The following is an 8,721-nucleotide window of genomic DNA, read 5'->3' as shown; positions in this document are numbered from 1 at the left end:
GTGTGCTATTCCACTAATAGATTTGTATTAGAGTGTTACTCAACAGATATAAGTACAAATAAAAGCAGTACATTCAGAAAAAAAGGTTACATCTATGTAGTTTGTATTCACAATCATACATCATGTGTATTGTCTGTGCGGCATCTCCGACAATGTGCTGAGGTAAAGCTATTACAGGTTAAATTCATCGCCCTCCAACAAATCCTGAGATTTCATACAAGGCAATATACGAATTAACGGATTTCCACAATCTGTCTTAAGCTCCGCTTATAAGGGCTTTTGAAAACAGATAACAATAAACACCATCCCATCCTTTTCACTTGGGTTTAATAGCGTCCACATTGTTGACATATGGTTTGAGGAGCATGTGAGATCGCTATCTGCAGTTATTGTGGTTCTGAAAAGAAGGAATTGTACCACATCCTCATCGGTTCAAATGACTCAAAATTCATTACTGGGGATTAGGTTGATAAAAGTTCATATTGTTGTCGTAAGAGCAATATTTGGTACAAGAGGTAAAGTGACAGAAACCACCACCACCCTGGTAGATACAGTTGACTGGACGTTTGAGGAGGCTGATTTCTTCTTCTCACATGCAAACTACTGTATCATTATTATGGGGGTGGAGTGGCTCAGTGGTTAAGACCGGTACCCTGTGTGCGAAAGACATCATGGTCGCAAGTTCGACTCCACCCCTGGCTGATTGTACTCAATTCCATTGTAAGTCGCTTTGGATAAAAGCGTCTGCTAAATGACATGTAATGTAATGTAATGTAATTATTATTATTAGTATCAGAAAAACATGTTTACTTTTCTGTTCTAAACCTGATTACTGGTGCAACAAAAATAGTTTTCAATATCTCAAGATTTTATGATCTCTGCTACTTCCCTTTCACATGGGGAAACTACCTACACCCCACTCTGCTCTGCATCGGCAAACGGTCTTGCTGCCCCCTCACTGAGAGGATCAACATCCAGACAGCAGAAAGCCTCCACATCTTCCGCTGCAGACTAAAAACACATTTCTTACGACTCAACCTTGACTAAAGGTGACAAAAAAATAAATAAATCACTTGCTTATACATTGCACTTATGACTAGAACTTTATAGTTTGGCTTACTTGAAGCTCTTACTTACTTCTAGCTCTTGTTTGTACCCAAATGTTTAAATGCACTTATTGTAAGTCGCTTTGGATAAAAGCGTCTGCTAAATGACATGTAATGTAATGTAATGTAAAAACTGGCAATCCACAGCAACTGTCATCTGTATTATGGTTTTCCAAGGATCTTGAAGGTTCTACAACCAATTTTAGTTGCTCTTGGTTCGATTCACACAGGTTTGTCCACACTAAAAGTAACCCTGCAATTTTCAGAATAAAAGTCACCATTTTGTTGTCCAAGCTAAGATACAACCACACAGTTTTCAAATCCACTTCCTGTTTCTATCCACACTAAAATACAACAGATCCCTAAACATTTCACAATAAAATAAATAAAAATACCTGTTCTTGTACGCTAAAACAGCAATTTTCAGAATAAAAGACACCGTGGATATAGCATAAAGAGTAGACTGATTGATTGGTGACACACAACACACCTGCTCATCCAGGGGCGATTCTAGAGTCTGTTGGGGCCAAGCAAAAATTCCCAGGGGGCCCTTCCGACCAGTGTTCATCACCACTATGTTATAAATAATCTGACAGGATTCACAACACCATTCTGCCGGGTCTTCCGATGTGGTCAAACCTGTTGCAGTAGCAGGTGATGCAGCATGATGAGGGGTAGGAGTTGCTATCCTGCTGGAGGTGGATGTTTCCGAAACTGATGTAACAAAAACAAACAAAAAGACAGAGTATATATTTTTACAGGGTATGGTATATGTTATTATTTAAAGTAAAATGTATTGATTCATTAAACTCACAGTTGCCGCTATCATCACTTGGTGTGGGAGCTTGATGTGCCTGTGGTGTCTCTTCCCGCTCATGACCACCAGAAAGTGGAGTGGCCACTATGCCACTGGAGGTGGATGCTGCTGGAACTGATATGACAAAAAAACAAAACAAAACAGTGTATATTGTCATAAAGAATCTTTACAGGGCATGGTATATGTTATCAATTAAAGTGGAATATTGGATTAGGTGACAAATGATCCTGAGGAGCGATAACAGACAGGTTTATAATTATTCTCCTTGGGCAGAACAATTATTCATTGCTATCATAGCAATATTAACTTTTACACAACTTTAGTTACAGAAAAAGCTGTTTTTCCAATACATTGTGTACCTTTACAATAAATACCGCATAAGAAGTTAAAAACAAGTTAAAAGTTAATAAAAAGGTGTCGTATATAAATAGCTGTTAAAGGGGCTTCAATGCAGATATTACAATAATACTCCATCTCATTTCATTGTTATCATTAATGATACCAACAGGGTATGACAGGGTGCCAAATTCGTGTAAGTTAGTGTTAGCGTCCACTAGCGTTCTGACGCTACTGTTAGCTGCTGTTCAAGTCTGTGTCCACGTTCAATAACAGCAGTCATTGACTGTTAATGTTATGACCATTATCTGCGCCAGCAGCACCACTTACCACTGTCTTTCTTTTCTCACTACCTGACTGATATTTCCTCTTTTCTTTTTATTTCAGCTTCATTCAAACTTGCAGAACGATAACTTCGCACAGGTTAACGTGAGGTGGGATGATGGGATTGACGTGGCTGGGGCCCCTTTAGGGAGGTTTCCGACTGAGATGTCATTGCAAATGACCCATTGTTGTTTAATACATTTCGGTAAAAACAGCCCTCAGGCTCCGAGTCACGGGGTCCCCCTATCGGCTAGGGGGACACACAAGCTGCGCGTCTGTGCTCATCTTCACCCAGGTGTTTTTCAATTAGCTGATGACCGCTGATTGCTTCCTCCTCTTCTTATTTAATCTTCTTCCAGCCAACAGCTCCGTGATGTTACTTTGAAGAGAAGCTGCAAGAGCCGTGAAACGAAAAAAAAGACGCAAAAAAAGTGTCGTTGTTTAACTACTAAAACTTTTCCGGGGGGAGGGAACGTGTGGCGGTAATGCACCAACCGCCATAAAACTTCAAAAAAGGAGGGAAAAACCTCAAAAAAGGAGGAAAACAAGAGAGCGAAAAGAAAACTACCGAGGCATGACGCCATACGCCGCGTGCATCAGCTACTGTATAAAAAAGCAGTAGGCAGCTCCAAGGTGGCGTGTTCGACCTGGTCCAGATTGGTGGCCCGTCCAGAATGGTGAGTAACTTTGTCAAGTTATCTTAATGGTGACTCTGTTTGCTGAATTATATGCTCAAACTTAGCCCTGGCTCAGTGTCGGCTCCATTCGGCCTTAATCTTAGCTATTAGTTGCTCAATTTCAGCTTTGGTTCAAGCTGTGCGTCATTGTCAGCCAGTTATCTGAATTGGCAGCCGTTTTTATCAAGTTACAGAGTTTAATCATTGGTTTAAATGGGGAATCCGTGTATCATTCGTTTTTCAAAACAAAACCAGAAATAAAAAAACGACTTGTTTTCTCAATATTCGTTTACAAAATCAAAACGAAATAACGATTTTGTGCTGAAATGAAAAATGGATAACAAGCGTTTCCCGTTTAATCCAATTTTGATAAATGCAAGTTACGACCCGGAAGTGTCCTGTGACCGGACAAGACAAGAAGACTACCTGTGATCGGGAAGGGAAGCGTAAGCTAGTGTTGGGACAACGTAAAAAACATACAAAATTGACATTTATGTTCTTTTTAATGGGAGTAAGAGGGTTAGTCTGAAGCCAGAAACTGCGGTCAAGTGAGCCGTCATTCCTCTTTGCGTGGTCAAGCCATCCGCACCAACGTTTTTAAGTGCGACCGTGAAGTTGAGCTTACGGTGAATGCTGGGAGTCGACTGAGAATGTCAGCGCCAATTTGATACGGAGCGAGATCAATTCCGGTTTTCAAAATAAGACGTTACTAATACAAGCGCAATCTATCGAGCTGATTTTAAGACCTGTATCATGTATTTTATCTGTGTTTTTATCATTTCAGAGCCACCCATACCTCCATGAAGGGAAGAGGATGTGTTGATGTGTAGCCATAAATGGACTATTTGGACTATTGCAAAAATAAAGAGGCATTTGGTGTCTTAACAAACACCCTTCAGTAGACCTGGCTTCATTTACCACATAGTTTTTCATCATCATTCACCCTCAGCTCAGATTTAAACCTGCATGTCCTTCTGGCCTAACGCTGCTGTCATTGTCGAAGCATCACAATGTGTTATTTATGTTGATTTACTGACCATTTCACACCTGTAGATATTTATGTTCAGATACAGGGTGACACCTGCTGGTCAGATTTAGTCATTTTCCAATTGTCTATTTATGCTGTCCATAGAGTGTAGGGAGCAAAATATGCATATTCTTACCAATTTTGTAAATAGGTATGATTAAATATAAATTAGGCAGCTGTCAAAATGAAAGGGAAATAGACTAAAGAATACAAATAGGGAACATACTCAGCTAGGTTATAAGCACATTTTGACTAAAAACTACAATTCTCTAACCCTGATCCATAAGTTAATTGGACTTGTACTAAAGCCACTCACTCACCATGACTCCTTGTAAGTGCTCACACTCGGGTGTCAATAGACACTTTGTCAAGTCTTTGGTTTTGAATATTAAAAAAACTTAATTGTCAGTGATCAAAAGATTTCATATCAAGTCCAATTTACAGAGGTTAATAGAAGTAATGATGCATATGCTGAATACACAGAAGTGATTAAATTATGCAAACCTGAGTAGAGGGGATGAATATGACAAACTAAAATGTATGGGCTTGATTTTTTTAAGGTTTGAGTCAAAATATGTTAACCCCATGACAATCTGAGATGTCGGTCAGTGTATTGTCTTAGCTCACAATATATTTGGCAACTTCCATTGTTTTTGGTTTGCAGTGCTCAGATGTAAGAATGCTATTGCACCCTATGTGCTTGAAGGCCAGATTGACATCACTAGATAATTTTGGCATTGAAAGCCTGTTTTATATTATTTAAGGGCCTTGGAAAATGGCATTTCTTTTGCCTTCAAGTCAGTGTTCTGCAGCCATAGCTTAATTTATTGATGTTGATTTCATTTGTGCTAGGCTATGATTATGTTAACATTAAGTTTATCTATGCCACTGAAACTATACTTACTGTATAACTTGTCCTGTTTGGTCTTATAATACACTGTAGTCTGAAGGGAGAACATAATAGACATCAATTGAAAAATTACTAAATCTGACCAGCAGATGTCGCTTTGTCAGTCATCAGTCATCTACCACTTTATCCCCCACCAGAGGGTATCTGAACGTAAATATCTACAGATGTGAAATGGTCAGTAAATCAAAATAACACATTGTCATTTTGTGATGCTTAGAAGATGACAGCAGCGTTAGGCCAGGACATCGAGGTTTAAATCTGAGCTGAGGGTGAATGATGACATGATACAGTGATGAAAAACTGGTAAGTGAAGCCAGGACTACTGAAGGGTGTTAAGACAACAAATGCCTCTTTATTTTTTTCAATAGTTCATTTATTGCTGCACATCAACACATCCTCTTCCCTTTATAGAGGTATGGGTGGCTCTGAAATGATAAAAAAACTCACAGATGCAATACATGCTGTATACAGGCCTAACAATGTTGCAAATAAACCAACAAATACCAGATGAAACGAATATCATTCAATACATCTATATCAATAAGCTGGACAATTACAGTCCTATGAGCAAACCAGGTATACAGTTAAATACACTCATACTGCCACCTACTGGTAGTGAGTCACTCATCGTCTGTCTATCGGCTATTTGTTTCTCTACTCTCCTCTTGGCTTTTATTTTGAAGCATTTGCTTTTACTTTTGGGTCACCTGACCTCCTGTCCTTCACTTCGTTCCTCAGATGAAAAAAGGCAAAATAAAATATAGTCAAAAACCAAAATCGGGCCGTTTTCTCATTTCTCGTTTTTTGATTTTGACAACAAAAACAAAAAACTGTTTTTTTTTCATTTATGGTTCAAAATGAAACGATGAAGAACGATGGTATTCTCCTAAATATTTTCTCCTTAATTGGTTTAAATGAAAAAACAGAAGGTCAAAACATACACGGACCCTGCAACTAATGTCTATTTTCTTAACCTGGGATTTTTTTCTTATTTGGTCCATAAAATGTTAAATGTTCACTGTTTCTAAATTCAACTATATTCTTCTAAAAATTATTTGGTTCCAATGATTGCTTAAATAGAGCATAGTCATTAGGAAATATTCACATTTAAGAAAATAAAGAAAATCTGAAACTCAAACACTGAAAACAATCCATTATCAAAGTAGACAAAACAAGACTAAAAACAAATTAAAATGGTTGCTGTGCGATATTAACTTACTGCTCCACTTATGGTCATTACTATTGAGTTTTTCACTAGAAAGACTTATTTGTTTTTTGTTAAACGTTTAAAAATATTCAGGGTTATACATGTCTTTTATAATTCTATACTTTTAATGTAGCCATTAAAATACAAACTTTTTTTCCTTTTTTTTAAAGGAACAACCTGCTTCCTGCTCACGGAGACCTGGTCGGACCCGCCATATACAAAAGCCTGAGGCTGTCAAAAAAAGGTGCGTGACACCTTTATAGATAATTTACTACATCATTGAAAATATATTAATTAATCAAACATGTATAATATAAGTTTTTTTGTGTTTTTAAAGAGTGTGGCTGTATGAAGTACTGACATTTCTATACTTGAACTTAAAGGCATTCCTTAAATCTTAATCAACTTTATTCTACATCACTTGTGATTATGTTCATTTTTTTGTTTCACGGTTAGAATAGAATTTGTGCTGGCAGCAATGTTTTCACTGAAAGTGAATCTTTATATCTCAGGCTGGGTGAATTATGTCTTTACCTTATACAAACACATTGTAGAACACCATAGCTAGTTATTTTACACCTGTAACGGTATGAACTTGAACATTGTCAAGGCTGGAGACTGCACTCAAACATTTTTTTGTTTGTTTTTTTCCTCCAGATTGACCTTCATGAAGTTCGTCAAAGAGTAGGTGTCATGATTTAACTCTGGGTGGCCGCTGTGTCCCCACTCTTTCTTGGCCGCTGTGCCAGCATCTCTCTGCATTGTCCAACATGGCCACGTTTTTTCTCTTCTCCTGCTTTCCATCTGTCAGATAGCTCAGGGTTGTACATGGAGCATTTGCCACAGGTTGGTTTTGTATGTTCCTGTCCACTTTATTGGGTGGTCTGTAAATCTGGTCCTTGTTGGTTATATTTTTGTGGAACTGCTGAGCGAGTGATTTGAAAGAATGATGTGACTTGAAATTCTCTCTCTGAATGAGTGGGTTGTGTGTGACTGAGAGGCCTGGATTGAATAGTTAAGATGGTCTGAGAATATGATTATGTTCAGCAGTTCACATTAGGGTAGATATGGTGTCTTGAAGGGCTTAGATGCTTGATAAGTTATAATGCACTAACATTTCCTTTTTAGGTCCGTCTACAAGGGTGAGTCCATATTTTTTTATTTCTTCTCTGGGGGCTACCTTCTTGGCCTCCATGTGTGGTAGGGTTTGCAGAGTAGGGGAATAAACAAAAGAAAACTTTAGTGTTGTGTTTTTTGAAAGTGAAGGTACTTAGGTGTCTGCAACTGACTTGCTAGTCTGGCTGCCTACAGCTAACTACCGAATCACACTGACAATGCAAAGGTAAGAACACAGCTCTCTAGGGAGGTGTTTTCTTGCCTTGTGCGCTTAAACACTTTTTCTTTCCAACTGTTTCGCAGGCCGCGGGCCATCGCTCTTCCGGCCGCCGTGTCGATCTGTCCTGGCCCTCCTCGTGCCTTTCCTCATTTGTAAAAGGAGAAAAAAAATCAACTTGAACCGTTTTCGTTAGCACTAAAATATAGTGATGTTGGAGGACCAGATCTTAAATGAGGTTTAAATGGATGTTGGTGTACAGTTAAAGCTAGATGGTAGAAATAAAGTTAATGTTGTGCCTTGTACATTCTGTCAAGGCTTAGACTTCTTGGCCGCTGTGCCTTTATTTATTTTTTTCTTCTCTTTTCCATCGTGGCCATTAAACTACCCTTAGCCCTAGAACGTTAAAATACATACTGGTGATCTACACAGTACCTGGCTTTGGATGGCAGCCATGCCATTGCCTTTGTATTGTCACACGTCCCTTAATGCAAGTAGGCCATGATCGCTAACTGTGCCCGTGCCTTCGTGGTCTATTTGTGTTATTGTACGTCTGGCATTGCGCGTATAGTCATTTTACATAGGCAAACATGGGTGCCTCCGCGTCCATGCACAGTAAGTGAACTAACCTGTACTTTTCTTTTAGCATCAATCAAGAGGAGCACCGACATCACTGCATGTCCACCCTAATTAGATTGCGTTTTAGTTAAGATAAAATTTCAAATGGGGAGTGCAGTTTTTCTTTCTTGCTTGGCCGCTGTGCCATTACTGTACCTGCTCTGACCTGAATCTTGATTCTTCATGGCCACTGTGTCATGTCTGTACTTGGTCTTCATGCCAGTCTATAATTTCTGATCTGTTTTTCCTACTAAGTTTTCCTGGATGAGTGTGTGTGTGTGATGACTGACTTGGATTGACTGTTTTGTGTGTCTGGTCCCTGTCTGTCTTGTGTCTGTGTCTTTCTGTCTCTCTCTGTGTCTGTCT

The sequence above is a fragment of the Solea senegalensis genome, linkage group LG21 (genome assembly GCF_019176455.1).
Source record: "Solea senegalensis isolate Sse05_10M linkage group LG21, IFAPA_SoseM_1, whole genome shotgun sequence".
NCBI lineage: Eukaryota > Metazoa > Chordata > Actinopteri > Pleuronectiformes > Soleidae > Solea > Solea senegalensis.
Note: the sequence above shows the minus strand (reverse complement) of the source record.